Source organism: Chrysemys picta, chromosome 7, assembly GCF_011386835.1.
Source record: "Chrysemys picta bellii isolate R12L10 chromosome 7, ASM1138683v2, whole genome shotgun sequence".
Lineage (NCBI taxonomy): Eukaryota > Metazoa > Chordata > Testudines > Emydidae > Chrysemys > Chrysemys picta.
The window spans coordinates 99,162,467-99,186,490 of NC_088797.1; the positions used below are offsets into that span (position 1 = coordinate 99,162,467).

Consider the following 24,024-nt stretch of genomic DNA (forward strand, 5'->3'; position numbering starts at 1 on the left):
CTCCTGGATAGTGTCTGCTTGGTGCTCCAGGATGCTTATGAGCCAATCCGTGCTTTGCTGCCGGTGCTCCGTGCTTTGCCGCCGGTGCACTGCATTTTCCTGGCGGATCCTGCTTTCTCTCTCCCTCCAGTTCCGTGCTTTCTCATTCTCTTTAACAGATTGCCGCATCACTTCTTGCAGCATGTCTTCTTTGCTTTTTCGCGGTCTCTTCCTGATTCTTTGCAGTCTCTGAGCAGGCGATAAGAGGGACGGCTGAGGTCTCAAGGTTGATGCAGCTGTATAGGCAAAATGCAACATTTAACAGAGGCAGCATTGTTTATACCAGACAGAGTAATGATTCCCCCCGCACTTAAGGAGTAGAAAACACACAGGGTCTACACAATAGCTAGGGTTACCATATTTCCACAAACAAAAAAGAGGACACTGGGGGGGGGGGCGGAAGCCCCGCCCTAGCCCCGCCCCATCCACTCCCTCCCACTTCCCACCCCCTGACTGCTCCCCTCAGAACCCCAACCCCCCCTGCTTCTTGTCCCCTGACTGTCCCCTGCTGAGAACCCCCTACCCTAACTGCCCCCCCCCAGGACCCTACCTGTCCCCTGACTGCCCTGACCCTTATCCACTCGCATGGGTGGCAGGGTTGTAGAAATTTTGGTGGTGCCCAGAACCCCCCACCCCACCTGCCTAAGGCTCTGGGAGGGAGGTTGGGTGGGGGGAGGAGGTCTGGGGTGCAGGTCCTGGGCTGGGGATTAGGGTGCAGGAGGGGTGCAGGTTCTGGGATAGAGTTTGGGTGCTGTGTGCAGGCTCCAGGCTGGGGCAGGGGGTGGGTGTGCAGGAGGGGTGCAGGCTCTGGGATGGAGTTTGGGGGTGAGAGGCGGTGCAAAGGGAGGGGGTGCAGGCTTTAGGAGGAAGTTTGAGGGCAGGAGGGGGTGTGTGGGAAGAGGGAGGGGGATTGGGAGGGAGTTTGGGGATAGGAGGGGATGCAGGGGTGAGGGCTGTGGGTTTGGGGATGAGGGGTTCATGATGCAGGAGGGGGCTCAGGGATGGAGCAGAGGATTAGGGTGTGTGGGGATGAGGGCTGGGGCTGGGGGGTTTGGGGTGTTGGAGAGGCTCAGGGCTAGGGTGGAAGGGCAGGGTAAGGGCAGCCTGTCTTCCCATTAGTGGATGGGGGCACTAGGACCCGGGGGCAGCAGACAGCAGTTGTCTGCGTGTACTGCCAGAGCCAGCACAGCAGACAAGGGAGAGACAGACAGGGAGGGGGGGGACGCACCGAGGGGGGGATGCACAGAGGGGGGGTGGCAGGTGGAGGCTGGGGACCCATCCAACACTCCCCCACTCCCTGACTGCCCCCCCCCCCACTCCTCTTACCATTCTGGCTCCACGTGGGTCGGTTTGTGTGTTACAGAGGACTACAGAGAGAGGGAGGGGGGAGCAGGGGAGGGCTCTGGCTGCTGGAGGCCAATGGGAGTGGGTCAATCGGCCTAGCCGCCCAATCAGCAGCCACACTCTGCATGGAAGGGAGGGAGGGAGGCGAGGGAGAAAAAAACCCCGGACATTTTAACCTTGTTACCAATTCCTCCCGGACGGCTATTTAGAGACGCAAAAGCCGGACATGTCCGGGGAAATACGGACGGATGGTAACCCTACAATAGCATAATTTTCACGTCCGAAACAGAGCACATATATCCCACGGGAGCCTCAAAATGGTGAGTAAGGGGGACTGACTGTTTCAGGGCTGCACTGTCCTCTGGGTTTCTGTGCCTTGGGGAGAGCCAACAGCTTCAGGGGGCACCTACACTGAACACTGTCCCAACATTTTCCACAGGAGTTCGTCCTGGATGATATCTCGCTGCTGAGGCTGACCTGGGAAGCAAGGGAGGGTCTTCTACTGCAATGCGGCTTCCACCCTGGCCCATATGCAGCTTGCCTGTGGGCAGCAATGGTCCCCCGCCCCTCGCGGCATAGTGGCGCGGACACGTTAGCCTGGCTGGGACAAGGACCACGGTGGCTCTCCCGATAAACCTGCACAAGCGCATTGCACAAGTTCTGGATGAGACATTCAAGGAGATTACCGAGGCGGATTACCGCGATGTGATAAACCACATCAATGCACTATTCCACATATAGGCATGCATGCCTAACCCTCCTCTCCCAAAGAGCCCGCACCAAAAAAATTCCTTCCCCCCCCAAAAAAAACGCTTCCCGGGAACCTGCTCTTCTGTTTGTCCTCCACCAAAGGTAGCTGCGACTGGCTACCTTCCTCCTGGCTCGAGTAGAGCTCCTGGCTGCATGGCTCCAGGGATTCTGGGGTGTCTCCATCCGGCCCACCACCCTCACTCCCGTTTTCCTCCTCCTCCTCCTCCCCTACCCCTCACACCGGCTCTGAAGTGTCCATGGTGGTGCTTGGAGTGGAGGTGGGGTTAACCCCAAGTATCGCATCCAGCTCTTTGTAGAATTGGCAGGTCGCGGGGGGAGCACCCGAGCGGCCATTTGCTTCACGGGCTTTGCAGAAGGCACTCGGCAGCTCCTTCACTTTAATCCTGCACTGCAGGGCATCCTGGTCATGGCCCCTTTCCATCATGTCCTTTGATATCTTCCCGAAGGTATTGTAATTCCTACGGCTGGAGCGCAGCTGGGACTGGACAGCTTCCTCCCCCAAACACTGATGAGGTCCAGCAACTCACTGTTGCTCCATGCTGGGGCTCGCTTAGCACGTGGAGGCATGGTCACCTGGAAAGATTCGCTGATAGCACTCCACGCCATGCCGGGCTGAGCAAACAGGAAGGGGATTTTTTAAATTCCCGGGGAATGTAAAGGGTGGATCATGTGATTGGTTACCTGAGGCCAGGGCAGTAGAGTTTGAACTGATGACCAGAGTGGCTAGAACAGGCATTGTGGGATACTGCCGAATACTTCTAGAGGTCAGTCACAGTGCATTGGGCGGCCACACTGGCGCCACAGTGCTGCAGCGGCAGCACAATACTCGCTATTCCTCCCGGGGATGTGGAGTACATGCAGCGCTGCAACCACGGAGATACAGCGCTGCAAATGCCTTGCCAGTATGGACAGGGAGTGAGTTACAGCGCTGGGGGCGGCTTTACAGCGCTGCAACTCACAAGTGTAGCCAAGGCTTTAGGTGGCTTTGTGCATATGTAGTGGCAGAAACTTAGGCAGCAGCTGAGTGGTGGTTTTATGACCGCCAGTGGCACTTAAATGTTGGACTTAGTAAGTGTACCTGGCCTGCATCCGCTGACACAGGGCTCGGGCTGTAAAACTGCAAGAAGGTCCCACAGCCCGGGCTTCAGCCCAAGTCCAAACCTAGATGCTGCAATTAAATAGCCCGAGCTAGCTGATACAGGTCAGCCTCAGGTGTTTAATCACAGTGTAGACATATCCTAAGTGCCTTTGTGGAGCTAGCCCTAGGTGCTACGTTTCTGCCAGTAGGACTCACATCTGATGAGCTGTTCAGAGTCCTAGCCCTGGTGGAGATTCCCAAACTCCAAGTTTACAAGTGGGGTTCTGATTCTATAGTGCCCTAATGGCAGGGCTATAGCATCACACATTGTTTCTCTCTAGCCTAATGACTATTGCCCACCCCAAATACTCTGGTGGTTAGGGCACTCAACTGGGCTGTGGGAGACCTGGATTGATGTCTCTGTTCCAAATGAGAGGGAGCTGAAAACAGGGCTCCTACATCAGACTGAGTGCACTAACCAAAAGACTATTGGGGTGTGTCTCACGAGCAAGGTCAGTTGGCTTTGGTGCCTAACTCCACAAGATGATTCATGGCTGAGCATCCCAAACAGAAGGATGCAGCACCCATCAGTCTGGGGGCCTAAGGCCCAGATCAATGGGAGTTAAGCATCTAACTCAGAGCCCATCAATTGGATTGGGCCCCACAGGTGAGCTAGGCAGGGAAAACTCCTAGTTGTGAACCCTGACAGGCAGGGCCGTCCATACCCATATGCAAAGTACGCAGCTGTGTAGGCCCCTGCTCCACCTCTTCCCACCCCAGCTCCGCCTCCACTCCTATGAGGACTCCAGAAGCAGTCGGGCCTGCTCCACTCCCCTGGCTCCCAGCTGCGCCACTGTTGAGTGCTGGGGGGCGGTTCCTCCCTCCCCCCAATCCTGGGAGTCAGGGGAGCAGAGCAGGCTGGGACCTGGTCACTCCACTTCCTGCAGGAAGTGGCCAGCTCCTGTCCCCCGCCGCCACCCATGGAGACCTGGGGCCAGTCCCCCCTCCCCCCGCTCCTCCCCGCAGAGGCCTAGGGGGGCCTGCGTAGGGCACCAAAATAGCTAGGGACAGCCTCGCTGACAGGGCTTAGGTTTGACCTGGACATTGGGCATGAGGACACAGCTATCTGTCTGCATGTCCACTGGTGATGTGTAGGTGCCTGGAGAACTCTATGGGTGAAAATTTAGGAGCCTAAGGAATTTAGGCAGCTCAGTGGGGAGTTTTGAGGATCTAAGTTTTGGATTTAGGTGCCTAACGTGGCAGTTAGGTGCATAACTCCCTTTGTGGAACTAGCTCTCTGTATCCGTACTTTTCTGAGAGGCTCTCTCTGTGACCCCACCTAGCCCAATTACCAGCTATAGCAATCAGGCTCTGTGGAGGAATTAATGAGGGATTGAATGTCAATCAGGTACAGAAGAGCCTGAAAGGAGTTTCTGCCTGTGTAGCTCTATTCAGGAGGTCATACGGGGAGGAATGTCATGTGACCAGAAGTTCAGTCCCTCGCTGCACATATAACCAATAACTGGAGGAAGCCTCCTGAGGCCTCTCCCATAATGACAGGTGGGCCCCAGTTTGCTGGAAAGGTGACTACCCTGCCCACAACACAGTGAAAGGTCTGCAGGTAGCCATTAAAAAAAAATTCCCAGCCTATACAGCATGGCCACAGCCATCCATCCTATTCTGTAAAGCAACACAGCAGGCAGAGCTCATTGGTATGGGCTGTCCTCTCACAGGCCACTCTGCAACTGCCATCTACAGAGGTGAGCCTTTTTTTGTTGTTGCAGGGTCCTTGGAGTTGGCCAATTCCCCCCCCCCCCACATCATTTCATGGCTGGAAATGCACCTACATATGATGCTGGATGAGGCAGCAAGTTTTTATTTTATTCTCTGCTAGGACATTTTCCTTCCATTGGAGTAATTATTACACACATAAGAAGGACTTAATTTGTGATTCCCCTTGGACTGTGAGACCGATGTTTTAGTGAACTGTAACTGCTTTACACCCTACTAATTCATTGCTACAGGCTCTTAACTCGTGATACTTCCTCTCATCCATCAATGGCCTATATAACAATTACCTGCCTTTTCAGATAGTGACAGGAGTCTAACTGGCAAATCCAAGCTTAAGTCACTTACGACTAGATTCACAAAGGCACTTAGACATTGCAGTGCCTCGCCCCTCGGCACCCTGCTGCCCTGGGTTAAGCACCCAGGCTCCCCATGCATTATAGGGGGAGAATTATGTAGATAACACCTGTAAACCTTTCCTACTGGCTAGTTTAGGTGACTGTCTGCTCAGCCTGCTAGTATTTGGGAATCCTATTCTCAGATGCCTAACTCTCCCTGGCCATTGCATAGGGAGCCTGGGCATCTAACTCAGGCTTGTGGATTCCACTAGGCAGCAGGGCACCTGAAATCAGGCTCAGAATTGCACTGCCTAAGTCCCCTTTGAGGATCTAGCCCAGAATGTCTAATCAGTTTTCTGCAACTTCTAGTTTCAATGGGCCAGCAACTGCAGAGGCACATCTTACCTTGATAAGGTCCTTAGTGCATTAGTCTTTCTTTAAACAAATAAGAACTGGGTATTGTCTCAGTCCCACATGTTCTAGTTTTTATGAACCCCTCTCTTGATTACCTGTATATTATGATCATAAGGAAGAGGAATGCATTACCCAGATTTAACACTAAAGCCCAAGGTGTTTATTTTACATAAGCCCATCTATCTATCCACTATCACTCATAAGCCGTCTTTGATTTCCCTCTCTTTTTGTAGATTCTTCTCTGTGTTTTTAAATTTTGAATGAATCCTGACTTTACTAATTCATGGAATAAATAGTTTTGACCTTAAATTGCATCTCCCTGGACTGAGAGAAGTAAAAACAGAACCAATTCCCTTTTCTGTGGCTTTCACAACTAAACTGTTTTATAGCTATGTTCCATTACTGTTTCAGGAGACCAGACATGCAAACCTGAGAACAATTAAAACCAAAATACCCTTCCCTAACAGACATATCAAACCAAGTGATTGGGTTGCTATTTTTTAAAAAAGTAGAAAACCCAATTAATCTTCAATTGAAATATATATATATTTAGCAAATTTACATAGAGACAGAACTTCAGCTGCTGAAATTGGCATAGTTTCCATTTCCAGCCATAACATCCATCTTCAGTGGATGTTTCCCCAAATATTTATTATAGCTCTGGCAGAGATTTTATGGAATGTTGAGAATGAAGAGCTATGTTACAATCACTGATACATCAGTGTGTGCAAAAAATATTCTTTCAGTCTTTGGTGGTTGATAAGCCAGCTAGAATGATTGTACTTTCTAAAATACAAATACAGTATCTCTTAATGTATGAATTAAACATATGGTAGCAATGTTAATAATAATATGTAAACCATTTCTCTCGCAATTTAATTTATCAGTAGAACTACCATTCAGTACATTAATGAATGACAAGCAATAAACTGTGTTTTCTAACTTCATATATAAATAAATATATTTACTGCTAGGAGTGGGGGAAAAGTTTCCTTTATTTGCATCCCTGGCCTCATTCTGTCAACATATCACACAGATTGCTGGATACACACAGAGATGCACTCTGGCAATGCTAGGGAGGGACCTCCTTTTCCTGCTGTCTGTTTCAACTTATTAATAATAGGATGATGCTTCTGGCATATGTAAAATAAATTAATATTGGATTAATTCAATTCAAACAATATTTCAGGAAAACACATTGCAGATTCATTCATCACAGACTTGAGATCAATCCATTTAAAAAAAGAGTAAGAATGTCATTATGTTTACATATATAATTGCCTAAAGCTGATCTAAGTGATAGAATATACTCTAACACTCTCCAACATGCCTTCAAAGCTGATAAGCCACCAGTTTATAAAATAGAAATATAGTATTTGCAACACTAGCAGTCACACTGAGGAATTCTTTAGCTATTTAGTTTTACTTTAGATAACATGTTATCTGAGCTATCAAAGTAACTTATTGTAGCTGTTGTTTCAAAATTATGCTTAGTGGCAATTCCTTTGTTGCTTAATGGTGATAATTTACTTTTAATATAAAGCTCATAGGACTGAAAATCTAGTATCATTTTTGCAAATGCTACTGCAATGAACTCAGCAACCGAGTGTTTGCCAAAATTAACACAATTCATTTTAAGTGTAGTGTTCTTTACTTCCTTTATTTGCTTGTTTGTAGAACTTTATGGATGACAAGAATATATCCAAATAATCTGTGTGTATTAAATTCTATCCCATACTTTTGATGTTAAAAATGCAGAATGCCTGAATAAATATTGTAGCTTTTACAGTATGAATCCTGTTGATGGGTAGATCAAAATAGACAGTATGAACTAAATGACTGATTCTGGAGCCCATAAAATTCCTACTGAATGTAATGGGTGTTCTGCCTGAACTAAGGGCTTGTCTACATGCTGCATAACTGCGCACCAATGGGGGTGTAAATTCTAGTTGGTCCCATTGTGTCATGCACTAACTGTTTGTAAAACAGGACTAAGTAAATGCACACTAGAGAACTTTTAGTGAGCACCAACAGGGTTCACACAATCAGCTACAGGTCTGTCGCATCTTATGCGCATTTAACATGCGCGATTTCAGCTTTACGCGGTCGGCAAAAACAGAAAGAACAAAAAAAAAAAAGAGAAAAATAACTATTTTAATATTGTACTTGTAGTGCTGGCGATTCCGCCTGCCATTCAACTCAATGTAATTTTGACTATACGCGGTTTTCGCTTTACGCGCTAACCGCGGAACGGAACCCCCGCGTAAGATGAGACTCGCCTGTTGTGTGCAACACACAGGTGCACACTTCAGTCAGAGCATATCTAGAAACAGTTAAAACAATTACAGTGCAGGGGTTCTCACATTTTTGAATGCTGGTGTATAAACCTCTTAGAAATACCAAATGTATGATTGTTCTCAACTCTGGAAGGAAGGCATTCCCGCAGACCTAGAGCTCCACAGGCAAAAGTACCAACCTCTGCTTAGTCCATCACTAAAAGCCCTCAGGTCAAAAAGCTATCTTTCCCTCCAACCTTTGAGGCTGGGATGGAATACAGGGCATCAGAAGTTCAGAAAGACACTTGGGATAGAATCCATTTGGAGCTTTAAATATTAAAATTAAAAACTTTAACCTTGATACTTGGGCTAACAGACAACTGAGCTAGATAGCAAGACAGTGAGCAGTCAGACTAACCTCTGCTAATCTCCCCCTGCAACAATCAGACTGCTGTATTCTAAACCAGCTGCGGGCAGCAGATCTCTTACTAAGGTTGCCCAGTATATATCACATTACAGTAATCCTACCACCAATTCACAAAGATATGGATCATGATTACCACCAGGGAATACCACAGTCTGGGGGGCATTCTTAACATCATAAAGTAACAGCCCTTACCATAGTTGACTCCAGATGTCCTCAACTCAGCCCTAGGTCAATGATCACACTATGCTGGTCCGGAGAAGCAGCTCCTCATTACAATTCAGAAGGCCTAGGGAAATGACACTTTCTTCACATCTCCTGCCTGAACCAATCTGCATAATCTCATTTATGCAGCGGTTCAATTTTAGCCAATCTCTGGTCAGTAAATTAAATTAATCAGACACTGCATATCCCCTTACAACAAAAACACACAGCCGTGTATCTCCTGTACATGGTAGTCCAGGCCATCCTTCTGAAAAGTTTCTTGAAAAGACAGACTATAGCTACATGCATTAGTGCCAAAACCAATCTGGGGGGACACACCACATATGAGCCTAGAATTCTCCTGTCATTGGCTGGGATGCCTGAAACCACTGCTGTACCAGTGAGACCATACCATCTCAAATCTGCCTCTATGGCCTCCAATACAGCATTTGCATCCAGTTATACCAAAAATGAAAAGCTTCCTGTAGGTTTAGATTGTCTTGCCCCAAATGCATGGGCCTACACCAGCACTGTTTACATTGTGTAGAACAAAATCAAACTAGGGCATGAATGGAGTTAACACAGTAGCTAGCACATTATTATAAATGTCCACTGCTCTTTTAGCATCCTTGTGATGGAAAGGTAGAGATTACTTTCCCTTAGTATCTTCCTACAATGTCTTGCATCCAGTAAATTCTTTGGCTGAAAATATGTAACACCCAGTGCTGAAATACAGAGCATAAAATAAAACTCTAGTGCCAATATGCAAGCCTGATTCATGTCTAATTCCCAACAGTTTACTGTGGGCCAAAGTCTAAAGTCCTAACACAGGCGAGATTGCCCTCACCCCCATGAGAAAAAAATGGGAAGAGACCTGGGATTGTAGTGGGGCGGAGGGAGGGGATTCTGAGGCTCTATACAGATGTTTCCTCCTGGATTATGAAGCTGGGAGGGGGCAGGCCAGGAATGTTTCTTCTCACTGCAGAATGAGAAAAGGTTCAATGATACACAGTATTGAATATGGCAGAGACACAGAACTGTCTGTGCAGAGACCTTGTGCCTCTGAGCACAACTCCAAGACTCCTGCCCATTCCCCTTTCAGACCCTGGCAATCTGACAGCATGACTCTTCCCCCCATCCCACATGGAGGAGAATAGAAAAATAACTGACACCCTGATACTTATCTGCAGATTTAATGCTGGTCATGGGGGGAGTCTCACTGACCTTGTCACTGCTAGACTCAGCTCCTTTACCTTCTTATACAAGTGGAGGGTCCTCCACTGAGTTTAGGGCATGTGGGGACATGGTTTTGTAGAGGCAACTGCTATCTCCTCTCAGTTCTTCCTTATTTTCTGCCACTCAAGTGCAGAGAAAGGACACTCCATGTGTGGTTCCTGAGGGACTGAAACTCTTCCCCTAAACTGTAGGAGTTCCCCTAAAAACTGAATAAAGGACCTCCTCAAGATTTAGCCCATTGATCACAATTCTATTTTGCCTCCTTTCATGTTAAATACCATCTAACTCTAAATCAATGCATACACACACAACCTTTCTGCTAATGCATTCCATGTGAATATTAATCTATCTGTATTCATATAAAGGTATATGCAGTGTAGGTGTAGCCATGTTGGTCCCAGGATATTAGGGAGACACAGCGGGTGAGGTAATATCTTTTATTGGCCCAACTTCTGTTGGTGAGAGAGACAAGCTTTTGAGCTTACACAGAGCTCTTCTACTACCCCAGACAGTAAACAAATTGTGAGTCATTCCGCAAAGAATCAAGATTGGTTTAAAAAATAATGAGATTTAAAAAAAAAACATAAATACATTTGGGTCTTTTTATTTGCCTTCTGGTATTTAAGCCTTTATGGTACACTCGGGTTATATTTTCACACTTTTCTCTAACAATGAGTTCTACATATTTTCATTAAAAACAAAAAACATAAGCTGAGATTCTCATGTATTTACTAATTCCAGCAACTTGGAGTTTAAGAGCGAATATCTTGAGACTTGCACTTAAAACACAAGAGCTGGCAACACTGCTAGTTTTCACCACAGAGAATGTTGGGAGTATTTATCACAAACCTATTCTTTTCAGTTCATTAGGATGAGGGACTGTCTGAGACTGAAGTATCCAGGAGGTGACGCAACAAAATGATAAACTAAACAGCAGCAAGTCACTAAATGATATTCATCCAAGTATTCTGAAGGAATTTAAGTGTGTAAGGACTGATCCAAAGCCTTCAGAAGGCAATAGAAAGGCTCCTACTGACTTCAACTGTGTTTGGATCAGATCAGAAGCGTGGAATGGTCAAAGCAAATTTTGTGTAACGCTATTATTTGTGATGTTTGGCATAAATTATTTTGTTGATAACAGCTAGCTCCTTGGCAATTAGAAATTTTAATGACTCTGGGAGATCATTGTATTTTGCTATTCATTCACAAGGAAACATTTCCACATTATTATGTACAAAGAAGTGGTTATGCCCATACGTAAATAGCTTGCAATGTTGCACCAATTTGGCATTAAGCACCAAATTACTAATCTCTTGGAAGCCTTATTCTAAATTCAGTACATGTGCACTTTCTTGATAAACACTCTCAATCATTATTCTCAGAACATAGCTTCTTTTTAATAGGTTTATTATCAATGGAAATGATGTCAAGTTTGCTTTCATTAAAGATTTTTCACTAATCAATGCAAACTCAGTTCACATAGAGGTACTGTTTGTTTGTTTTTTAAAAAGGTCCTGAGAAGCAAGAATTTGTGGATGCTGAGCCAAACACAGGTACTGGGGCACATACTAAGCAATCCCAACTTTAAAGATTTCCTCTTTTCACTTGGAAAATGTGGCATACTGTTCAGTACACCACAGCATGTTGATGGTTTCTAATCCTTTCCCCCTCCCACAAAAGATGTATTTCAGTTCATCCATACCTCAGTCACTGTATCCCTGTCATTGAAGAAAAACAGGATTGTCTGCCAAACCATTTTGTAGGGGAAAGGAAGCAGAATCCTCCTTCAAGACTCTGGAATCATAGACCAACTACTTAGTGACCCTCTTCGGCAGCAGTTGAATTGGACATATCTTTTTAACCTGAGAGGACCTCTCCATCACTGTAGAAGGACAACAAAAGAGTAGAAGACTGTTCAGACATTCTCTTGCATGATGCTATACCTAATTTATGCTGAGCAACAGAGAGTCCCAATGGTTCCCAATCCTGCTGGAAAGGCGTAACGAGTGGGATACCGCAGGGGTCTGTTTTGGGACCGGCTCTGTTCAATATCTTCATCAACGACTTAGATATTGGCATAGAAAGTACGCTTATTAAGTTTGCGGATGATACCAAACTGGGAGGGATTGCAACTACTTTGGAGGACAGGGTCATAATTCAAAATGATCTGGACAAATTGGAGAAATGGTCTGAGTTAAACAGGATGAAGTTTAACAAAGACAAATGCAAAGTGCTCCACTTAGGAAGGAAAAATCAATTTCACACATACAGAATGGGAAAAGACTGTCTAGGTAGGAGTACGGCAGAAAGGGATCTAGGGGTTATAGTGGACCACAAGCTAAATATGAGTCAACAGTGTGATGCTGTTGCAAAAAAAGCAAACATGATTCTGGGATGTATTAACAGGTGTGTTGTGAGCAAGACACGAGAAGTCATTCTTCCGCTCTACTCTGCTCTGGTTAGGCCTCAGCTGGAGTATTGTGTCCAGTTCTGGGCGCCGCATTTTAAAAAAGATGTGGAGAAATTGGAAAGGGTCCAAAGAAGAGCAACAAGAATGATTAAAGGTCTTGAGAACATGACCTATGAAGGAAGGCTGAAAGAATTGGGTTTGTTTAGTTTGGAAAAGAGAAGACTGAGAGGGGACATGATAGCAGTTTACAGGTATCTAAAAGGGTGTCATAAGGAGGAGGGAGAGAACTTGTTCACCTTAGCCTCTAAGGATAGAACCAGAAACAATGGGTTTAAACTGCAGCAAGGGAGCTCTAGGTTGGACATTAGGAAAAAGTTCCTAACTGTCAGGGTGGTTAAACACTGGAACAAATTGCCTAGGGAGGTTGTGGAATCTCCGTCTCTGGAGATATTTAAGAGTAGGTTAGATAAATGTCTATCAGGGATGGTCTAGATGGTATTTGGTCCTGCCATGCGGGCAGGGGACTGGACTCGATGACCTCTCGAGGTCCCTTCCAGTCCTATAATCTATGAATCTATGAGTCCCCAGTATCACATGGATATCAATTATCTTCTGTAGTGTGCTTTCTTATAATAAGAAATACCACTATGATTATAACAATAATGAACCCAGTCTTGTTTACCTTTTGGAGCTGATCAAATCAGAGTAATTTTCAGATATTGAACAATATGATGCAGTTTCTTTGTCTCTAAAGATATGTCTCAGTTACACTTAACTAGTCCAAACAAATACTGCTGCAATTGTATTTTCTTTACAAATGCCTACACTGCTATGGTAATAACTCTCTCATTTTCTCTAAAGTCGCTATCTTAAGATGCAGGAAAGAAAATTGTTTCCTCTTTTATTGCAGACAACACAACATTAGAGTCCAACATTGTTACTCTTGGAAAATATCCAGGATTGAACCATTTAGCTATATGGCAAATGCAAAGTGTGTCTTAATCATGAAGATCCAATTTGTTTAAATAGATTTGTGCATGTAAATTCTATTACCTTTGCCTGTAAGTGTTAGTACTTAAAAATGCATGTGCAAAGGTTTGTGTGTGCATTTACTGAGTCTAGCTTTTAAATATTTAATCCATGGGGTTGGAAGAAGGGACTCTGAAATTATATCTGGAATTACAAGTATGTATCAGGAGCTCTTCTCCTCCTTCCCCCGAATGGGGGAAGTCTTAAGAATTGTGATCAAAGTTAAGATGAACAGAGAGATGCTATTGTACCTCTGTAGGCTTTTCATATATATATATATGTTAGTGTTCCTCTAAAATGTTCAAACTCTTCATAAGGATTCTTTCATTCAGATCACCTTTCAGTTTTCAATTTATTTTATTAAAATCTCAATAAATCATCATATTGCCAAATTCTTTAACTGAAACTCATTAAAATATCAGAAGATAATTTATCAGTCACATCTCGTATATTGCTTTTCATATATCAGTTTGTCATTTTTCTGCCTTCATTCTCCTTTTGTAGAACCTAAGGAATTCTTATCTTATTTCAAATTTGTATTAATGAGGACGTCGGTGTATATTTTAACTGTTTTAACTCATCCAAAAGCTTAAATTAACTAAGTTAAAATGTGCCTTTTTTTTTTACCTTTTTTATTTGATGAATTAAAACATACTTTAAATCTTTTTAATAATCTTTGTTGTAATGGCAATGGTAGTAATTAAACACATCTGGTTGAATTTTTATATAAATATTTTTATGTATTGTATATTTTTGTGTGATAAACTCTTCATAAAAAGGGGTAAGCTTAAGCCTTTCCTACACTAGCAAAATTTTGCAAAAATGTTCCACAATCATAGAATCATAGTACTGGAAAGGACCTCAAGAGCTCTTCTAGTCCAGTCTCCTGCACACAAGGCAGGACTAAGTATTAGACCACCCCTGACAGGTGTTTGTCTAATCTCCAAGAACAGAGATTCTGCAACCTCCCTAGGCAATTTATTCCAGTGTTTTTAACAACCCTGACAGGAAGTTTTTCCTAATGTCCAACCTAAATAGCCCAGGCGGCAATTTAAGCCCATTGCTTTTTGTCCTATTCTCAGCGGTTAACGAGAACATTTTTTAACAACCCTTTATGTTCTAGAAAACTGTTATCATGTCCCCCTTCAGTCTTCTCTTCTCCAGACTAAACAAACCCAATTTTTTCAATCTTTCCTCATAGGTCATGTTTTCTAGACCTTCAATATTTTTTGTTGCTCTTCTCTCGACTTTCTCCAATTTGCCCACATCTTTCCAGAACTGGACACAGTACTCCAGTTGAGGCCTAATCAGAGCAGAGTAGAGATGAATAATTCATTCTTGTGGATTGCTTACAACACTCCTGCTAATACATTCCAAAATGTTTGCTTTTTTTGCAACAGTGTTACATTGTTGACTCATATTTAGTTTGTGAGCCACTGTGACCCCCAGATCCCTTTCACAGGAGTGTGGTGAAGGTAAATATATTAAAGATTGTGAGGTTCTCAGATACATACAAAACCTAAGATTAGACAGATAAGCAGCTGCCAGTGGTTTAAGTACTGTGTCATCTAATCCTGCTCATAATAGGTCTGACCAACTTGGTCCTTAAAATGCCATTGGCAGCTAGCAGTCTGTCCACATTAAGGGCTAGATTCTCATTTTCACTAAAGCTTCTTTATACCACTCTGGCAGTGTAAGTAGTAAATTAATCTGTGAGGTGGGAGGTTTCCAGAGCCCAAATGTCTACACCACAACTGAACAGCCCCTTAGGGTACGTCCAGACTACTCGCCGAATCAGCGGATAGTAATCGATCTACCGGGGATCGATATATCGCGTCTCGTCTAGATGTGATATATCGATCCCCGAATACGCTCCCATCGATTCCGGAACGCTACCAGGGCGAGCGGCGGTAGCGGAGTCGACGGGGGTGCTGCGGCTGTCGATTCCGCGCTGTGAGGACCCGAGGTAAGTCGAAATAAGATACATCGACTTCAGCTATGCTATTCCCGTAGCTTACGTTGCGTTTCTTACATCAAACCCCCCCCCACCACCACCCGCAGTGTAGACCAGGCCTTAGACTCGACACTGGTTATAGCAGACTCCTTTTGAGAAGTTCCTTTATGCATCTGCTCTGCAACAGAAAAGGAGGGCTGATGCCCAAGTGCATCTGACCTAGTCTGTGCTTCCTATTGAGACTAATAAAACCCATGTGACTCTGAAACAGGGATGTCCTCAGGCAAGAGTATAGCGGAACAGCCAATGGGCTGATTGCAGGGCAGAAACCAAGGATCAGATTAGGAGCAGCTTTTCTTGTTACAGTGGCCTTGTCTACACTGTATAAGAAAAAAAGTTGTGTTCTTAACTCAATTTAGCTACTGAATTAACTAACTCAAGGTAAAATCCTAGTGAAGACAAGGCAGTTTGTAATTTTCACACAGATTAGTAGGTTGACATCAAGCTAATGGGGGATCATTGGCTTTGACTCAACCTGCTAACTCAGGGTTTGGCAACCTTTCAGAAGTGGTGTGCCGAGTCTTCATTTATTCACTCTAATTTAAGGTTTTGCGTGCCAGTAATACATTTTAACGTTTTTAGAAGGTCTCTTTCTATAAGTCTATAATATATAACTAAACTATTGTTGTATGTAAAGTAAGTAAGGTTTTTAAAATGTTTAAGAAGTTTCATTTAAAATTAAATTAAAATGCAGAGCACCCCAGACTGGTGGCCAGGACCCGGGCAGTGTGAGTGCCACTGAAAATCAGCTTGCTTGCCGCCTTTGGCACGCGTGCCATAGGTTGCCTACCCCTGTGCTAACTCATGAAAACTACAAACTGCATTGTCTTCACTAGGATGTTACCTCAAATTTAAATTAAGGACCCACACCTCTCTCTCAACAAAGACAAAGCCAATTAAATGTTAGCTGGAGTTTCTGCAAGTGGAATTCTTTGTATGTAGTTTTGCTGTTGTTTCCATCTCTGGTCAGGGTAAACATGAATTGTGTGCATCGTCTGAATAAAAATAGATTATGAGAAAATACCCCAAGGGCTTGTCTACACTAGCAATTAACAGCGCTGCAACTTTCTTGCTCAGGGGTGTGAAAAAACACCCCCCTGAGCACAGCAAGTTGCAGCGCTGTGAAGCGCCAGTATAAATAGTGCCCCAGCGCTGGTAGCTACGCCCCTCATGGAGGTGGTATTTTAAGAGCACTAGGAGAGCTCTCTCCCAGTGCTGTGCCGCGACCATACAAGGCATATTAAAGTGCTGCTGCGGCAGCACTTTAGCATTGCCAGTGTAGACTAGCCCAGTCTGTTTCACCGCTTTCTTCTCTAACAAGAAACAGACCCACTGCAAAGCCCCCAAAATCTGCTCTGAAAGGACATTTGTCACCTTTTTCACTGAAAATCGGTTCTTGTCCATGGTCATTAGGTGTTTCCTCTGTCTCTATTGTCCACAGGCCTGTAAGAAAGACACATAATGGGCGAGGACCCCCTACTCTATCCTCTTTTGACCAAGAATCCAGATCAGAAGAGGTTGTAGATAGATAAGCTTCTTTTAACTACCTCTCCTTAGGGCCTGATTACAAAACCAGAAAACCATACTGGCACTGAGTGTCAGCAATGGCTGCTGTTGAAGTTGTTCTGAGCACATTTTGAGCTGGAAGCATGGGCAAGTACAATCATATTCAGCACCATTTTAGGCATTCAAGCAATAAATAATTGCAGGTCCAGAAAGAGAATCCAGTTTCTAAAAAATCTTGCCCTTGATTTAACTTCTTTCTTATACTTTATACCTTACCTTGCTCATATTAGTGATCCTTGTTTCTTAAGCTATATTTGACCTACTCAAAGATGTTCTACAAACTACCTAAGAGAAACAAGGGGACAGTTAATTGGTGCTTCTTGGGACATGAACCTCAATAACCAGGTTCAATTCCAGCAGATATCTTGGTTCCAGCAGATGAAATTAGCCTCTTTTAGAACAAAACATAAGATCATAAAAGTTTCTGCACTGGATCAGACAAATTGTAGTTCTGTCTAGGCCAGTGTTTTCTTCCCAGCTAGCAGCCAATATAGAATTCTTCAGAAGATAATGAAAATGCTATAATTCCACCTAACTAATTTGTTCAGTGCTATTTGGGGGGAGGAAGGGCTGGAGCAGAGATTTTAAAGCCAACCACAGACTTATTTGTCTCAATGACCTCTTGCAGCAGTAAATGCCACCACATGATTATACTCTGGGGGGTGGGGAAGAATCCCTATATTTGTTAAAATGTCATGTGCTTTAATTTCATCTTGTCCTCTTAGTTTTCTATTTTAAGATAGGGTTAAAAGGAAGATACTAAGCAGTTCTTACTAAGCCCTTTATAATCTTCTCACCTCAATCAAATCCTTCTGATTCACCTTTCACACTAAATTATCCCAGTCTTTTCAATCACTCCATGTTCCTATGAATATCCTGCCACAGCACTAACCATTTTCTGTACCCTTCTCTGGACCCTTTCAGTCTCAGCTCTATCTTTCTTGAGCAGCTGTTAGAAACCACTGGGATCATATTTGCTTGGGGAAATTGTTCATAAAGACGGAAATACAAATGACAGTGCTTCACAATGGGTCTCTCAGCATACTCGTGAGAATGACCAAGTAAGTGCAAAATCCTTTAATTTAAACCCAATGTGTTCTCCTCTTAATTTAAATGCTCTGTACCTGCTCTTCTTCTTTATAGGTTTTATGCAAGGTGGAATCTGTGAAAGTTTCAGATGACAAAACAACCCAAACTTGCAACCTGTTGTAAATATATTGCAGGTGCAGGAACCTATAGACACAGAGGCAAAGTATTTTTCACAGCAAATATTTTCCAATTTCATGGACATGCTGTGGGAAAATATTGCGAATTGCATGGTAATGATGTGGGCTTGCCAGGATGGGGAGCCAGGATCAAAGAGAAGTAGCCACAGGAGGATGGCCCAGTGGGACAGATCAGGGAGGGAAAACCAAGAGCCCAGGGAAAGCCAATCCAATGGGAAGGAGCCTGGGGAGGTGGTAACAAGGAATTGGTCCAGCAGGAAGTAGGGAAGGGTGGTAGGAGATAGCTGCTCCAGCAGGAACAGGTGTTTCCAGGGGGTTTTGCAGGTCAGCCTTATTTTAACTAGACATAGCTGGAATTCATCCAAAGAGTGAAGATAAATGACAGCATTTTTGCACCATCCATATAAAATACCCAGTTTTAGTCACTGGCACATGGAAGGTTCCTTCAAGTTTCATCAATCTAGTCCCTGTGAAGTTTGACACAAGAGACAGAATTCTTGAAACTAGATTTCCTTCACAAAAGAAAGTAGACAATGATCAAATAAAACATTTGACTCCTCTACTCGAGCTTAAGCCATGCTGTATCAATGAGTAAATATTAAAGAGCTCCCTTTCCTCTAAAGGAATTTAGTCCTTATTCATTTTCATTCCACAGTTCTGAGTTGTATATTTTGTACAGAATTGCTTTGGTCTTGCCTTTCTCCTGCACAACTTTGGATCATGGCTGGATTTGATAAAAGCATCAGACACACATATACAAACAGAAGGCTGTTTGTAAAACTGCCGGTGGTGAACACAGCTTTCGTTCAGCTGATATTTCCATGCCCTCCACCGACATCCACTTTTTAGGACTTGTCTACAGACATAAATTGGATAGATTTAATTTTCCTGGCACAGTTAAAGCTCTACAACCCCCAACTGTGAGTACAGTTATATCAGTACAAAGATGCTTCAGAACAGTATAGCGATTCCCATACTGGAAGGGAAATAAGCGGTACCAGTATAAGGCAGCTTTATACCAGCATAACTGCATCCACATGAGGTGTTGTACTGGCATAACTATTTTGGGCAGGGGAAATTAACTATGTCAATGGTTTTCAAACTTTTTGAGCTGAGTCCCCGCCTTTGAGTTACAATGTTTGGTTGCACCCTCCTCCCCCGCACCCAGACAAAAATAGACACATGCAAAAGTATGCTTGACAGCCTACTCATAGACTTAACACTACTTTAATTAAATTACCTCAAATTAAATTAAATTATCTCAGCAGCTGGCTGCTTCTGCCTCGCAGGCAAGCTGCACCGTTAGGGCAGAGCCCTCCGCCCTCCGGTTTTCAAGGTGGGGAAAGGTGTGTGCGATGGTCTCTGGAGGCGGAGCCTGCGCTGGGCACGGAGGCTGCCAGGAGCAGAAATCGGACACTGACCCATGGCTGTGGGGGCTGCTGAGGTGAGTCGGGGCTGGAGGGCATGGTCTGAGCTGCCTGGCATTGTTGTTCACCCATTCAAATATTCCTTGTGGCAGGGGGGGGGTCCCCCAAAATTTGAAAACCTATGCACTATGTGATAGAGTCTATCCACCTTCTATGCCCCTTATTGGGGCACCCTGACACTTCCCCTGCTGCTCAAGGAAAAGTCACTCAGACCACTACTAAAGAGACGGTCTTTCAGAGGCTGGAGGAGACACTGACCAGTCAGGAGCCAACAGGCATATCTGTGTCTTTGCAGGGGTAGTGCAGGGTGAGGCTGGGTTATAGGAAGAGCAGCTCAATGCCAGCCCAGAACCTCAGGGCCAGGTTAGGGCCTTGCCTGAAGTGCTGCAACTATGCATGTGCCTTTGAGTTTTGTCAGGATGTATGTGACTTTAAACACACACATTCTGAGATTTGTTAGCCATCCTGCTGCAAGGAGACAGCCATGACTTGGGGACTAAGGCAGGGAGTGCTTGGGGTGGCACAACTCCAGGGACAGCATTCCGGGAGGGGTTTTGGTTTTCTTTTGCTTGGGATGGCAAAAAACCTAGAGCCGGCCCTGCTTGACTCCACAGGAACAGCCCCCCCGTGACATACTGGTACAAAAAAAATGTGGCTCTTCTTTCTAAAAGGGCATAGTAGATTGCAACCTGGAACCCATCCTTTTATAAAGGCCTCAGGAAATGCCCACAGATATGCTTTGATGCCCTTTATCTCATTAACAACCAGTGATAACGGATGACAAAATTATCCTGCTCTAGAGCTGGGTTAAAGTCATTTTTGCTCCGCTATTCATAGTTGTTCAGTGTTACAGAATCGGGATTAGCTTAAAAAGTTCCCTTTTTTCTTTCAGGATTGGATCACATTTCAATCCCTTTTCAGACTGATTCACAATGAGTGAACCATGCTCAGCAGTAGAGGTGAGGGTATATTTTCTTCTAGTATCTGTCAGCAAAACTGAAACTTCTGCTGACACAAATCTCTGGTCCAGAGGGAATCATTTTCTGCTTTCTTAAGAACTGTAGAAAAATAGAGTTAAATTCCCATTTAAGGGTCTGTGTAAAGTTTTGATATTGACAGAAAAAACAAACTGCAAAGTCAGCATAACTCAGATAAATGATCTTACAAGTAAAACCAATGGTCAAACATCTAAAAAAACATCCCACATGTTTTCATGTATAATATTGAGAAAGACTTTGAGTCAAATTAATCTCTACGTAACTCCATTGAAATTAATGCAGTCACGCCAGGGATGAATATGGTTCAATTTCTAGTGAAATTTGCAGCTCTCTGTTTCAGTCAAGGAGGAAGAGAAATCAGCTTAAGTAAGTATTCTGTCAGAAAATTTCTTTAAACAGATGATGCATGACCCTAGGAAAAAAAAACTAGCAAAGTTTTGTAGAGAACTGAAGAAAAAACCCTTAAGAATAAAAATGTGTCAAACTCTCTGGACTTGTTATGTCTAAATCGCTTTCTTTAAGAGACAAGGTTTTATAAATGCCTTTTAGCTTAATTTTGTAGCTCCTAGATGACACCAAGTGGTTACTCAGGCCAATTACTCTATTTTTTCTGTGAACAATCATAAGATCTTCTCTAGTAAGCTATTCCAATATGTTAAAGACATAATTTATTGCTTATGCAGCTTGTGTTCCTCTATTTTAAACTCAGTTTTGACTAAAGTGTCAGTTTCAATACTTTTTTGGAAGAACTTCCTCTCTCTACCCATTCCCTCCGCCCAAAAAAAAGTCACCTGAAGGACATAACATTTGCTTAGCTCCTTCCAAGTCTATTGTAGAATGTTGTCCTTAATGTATCTTTCATGTAGTTTTCAAAAACAACCTAAAACACAGGAGATTATTTTTGACCCTGTGGGACCCTGTCTTAACTTGATACAGATTAGCTCTTGTGGAAGGTCAGTATAAAGGCAGAGACACACACAATTTGATAAAGAAATTCAGTCAGACAAATCTTCTAGGCATGATTATATGTGAGGAACTGATGTAGCACTCTGGTTTATAGGAGTAATCTCCTTATGTAGTATAGCAAGCAAGCCTATGAAATGGAAAACTCTTTAGCACATTGCAGTTTTCTCTCTTCACTGTTGCTTGAAAGAGATAAAGGAAAATCATCACTACATAAAGTATTTATTAAGCAGTATGTTTCCATGATCTTACCCAAGTATTGTATATGCATGCAGCTGTGTGTTTAATGGTGAGGAAGATCAACACCAACAACAAAACAAAAAAATGCTCCACTTAGAACCCAAGATGGATGTAAGGTTATATATACACATTAAGGAAATCTAATGCTCTGAAAACAATCTCTCACTTCTGGAATTCATCTATAGTTTTCTTTGAACTGCATTGGTTTATTGAACACTATACTAATTTGAAGAATTAGACTTAGCTCTTCAAATTTTCATTGGCAGGAGAGAAATATTTCTCTGATACTAACATACATTAAAAGAGTCTTGTTGGCACATAATTGAGATTACAGCAGCTAAAAGAACTCCCATACCATGGATTTTATAGGCAATAAGGCAGCAGTGGCTCTTACTGAAGAAGACAAGAAGAAAGTTGAACTGAAGCGTGATCTTGGAAAAAGAGTTACAGAAATGTGATAGCTAGCTTGGAAATGTTTAAATGGCTGGACAGGAAAAACATGACAACTAGCTTTCATCTTTAGAAATAGTCAAATTTATTGAAGTTTATATTTCTCAAAATTATATGGAAGTAAGATTTCTCTTCCAAGTACTCTCCATTTATCTCCAAATACAAAACAGAAAAAATTACAATCTGGAGATGAATTTTGGGACAACTCAGGAAAGCATTACTACTGTTTGCCAGATCTCATTTGTGTGCCAATTCTCCACTAATTTACACACTTTGCAATCTCATTGATTGCAGCTCCCCGCCCCCCACACACACATACAATGACAGTGAAGAGTATAGACCTATATGATTCCACCTTTCTCTAATTCTGTATTATTAATCACAGTAAAGCTTCTTAGAGTAAAAAGAAGCAATGTCATATACCTGTATTAATTTTTTCAGGCTTTCTGGCAAAGATTTTCAAACCCAATGCTAGGCTCCTAAATCCATATTTAGGAATCTAAATAGCCTATTTTTCAAAAAGTGCTGAACACACTTGCTCTCATTGATTTTTTAAAATGTTGCCCTTGACCTAGATCCTTAATGTTAATAGATTCTACAACATCGGTATGGAAAATAATATGGGTCATGGCCCTTCCAGTAGTATCCATACCTTCCCTTGCTTCCACAAGGTAATGTCCATATAAGTGCATTGGATGCTAAATGTAAACCTCTTTCCCCCGTCCCCAGCCTAAATATCCTACAAAAGGTTAAGCAGCCTGCAGATGCCTCATAAAACTTAATAACAGGATTGCTTCCAAGCTCTGCCTTGGTAGCAGATTCCACCCTGTATGCTTGTCAAATAATACCTTCAATAGAATAATCAGATAACATAAAGCTGTCACTCTCTATCAAGAACTGCACTAAGATATCTTGTCATGTTTTGATTTGAAAGCTCTGATCAGCTCTTAAAAAGATGTTTACATTGGCTATGAAGCTTGCAAAGGCACATTTGTGGCTAATTCCTCGAGAAGTTTGGTAAAGCCCGAAGCATGATACTCTTCTAGATTCTCTGAGGAACTAGGCTGCCCTTCAAAGGTTGATAATCACCCTCATGCCCCAAGCGATTTTTCTAACAAGACAGTCACCTTGGTTTTCCTGAGCTCTGGGGTTTCAGCACTGAACTTGATTCAGAATGACAAGGACCCTGGAATTAATGAATGTCGTCTAGATGGTAGGCATGAAACCCTGCTTCATTTAAATCTGTTATATTAACAGTATTAAGGAGACACATGAAAATTGTATTTATATCCCAATTTGTTGTAATGTTTTCAATCCAACCACTTCTTCACATAGGAGGTAGTGTTAGAATTATTTAGATGACATATTATTTGGCATTAATCGGGGATGAATTTAGCTCAGGGTCTTAAAATAATTAAAGATATACAATACAGCTAGGCTGACCAGATAGCAGTTGTGAAAAACTGGGACACTTTTTTTTTCGGGAGGGGAGAGGGAGTATAGTTTTGTATATAAGACAAAGCCTCTAATATCAGGATGGTCCTGATAATATTGGGACATCTGGTCACCCTAATAACAGCACAATTCTCCATATGACATGTTAGAGTGTTACAATATTAACAATCTGAGAATTAATTACAAGTGAAAAGTCTGAGCTGGGTCCCACTGAAATCCAGAGCAAAACCCCAGTGCTTTCAATAGGAGCAGTAGTAAGGATTTTACACTGGTCATTACTTCCTTTCAGAATAAGGAAATACCCTAATAACAGGCAATTGTGAACTATGGTGGG

General features: G+C 43.2%; 1 long non-coding RNA gene across 2 annotated transcripts in view; it reads right to left on the reverse strand.

Moving 5' to 3' along the window:
* Window positions 1-452: 452 nt before the first annotated feature.
* LOC112058914 (uncharacterized) overlaps window positions 453-24,024 on the reverse strand; it is a 91,200-nt gene continuing 67,628 nt past the window's right edge. For both annotated transcript variants that reach the window (XR_010589279.1, XR_010589278.1), the window contains 4 exons: window positions 11,615-11,794; window positions 9,551-9,655; window positions 8,668-8,761; window positions 453-6,905 (listed from right to left, as the gene is read on the reverse strand). This is a non-coding gene — a long non-coding RNA (uncharacterized LOC112058914). The remainder of the gene's footprint in view (window positions 6,906-8,667; window positions 8,762-9,550; window positions 9,656-11,614; window positions 11,795-24,024) is intronic.